Below are 202 nucleotides of genomic sequence, written 5' to 3' on the forward strand. Positions count from 1 at the left end.
CCTTTTATTATATTATTATGTTTAAACTAAAAAAAGGTGGGTAAGTGTATGTCGCTCTGCTGTACAGTAGGTTACAAGTGGGTCACTGTATAATGGATAGTATTAAATTTGAATTCAATGATATACCTAATATCACTGGATAAGAAAAACGATTCTGAGTGGAGACGGTTTGTCAGTCTAGGTATTAGACATAACTATTATA

The sequence above is a fragment of the Acyrthosiphon pisum genome, chromosome A3 (assembly GCF_005508785.2).
Source record: "Acyrthosiphon pisum isolate AL4f chromosome A3, pea_aphid_22Mar2018_4r6ur, whole genome shotgun sequence".
NCBI classification, from domain to species: domain Eukaryota; kingdom Metazoa; phylum Arthropoda; class Insecta; order Hemiptera; family Aphididae; genus Acyrthosiphon; species Acyrthosiphon pisum.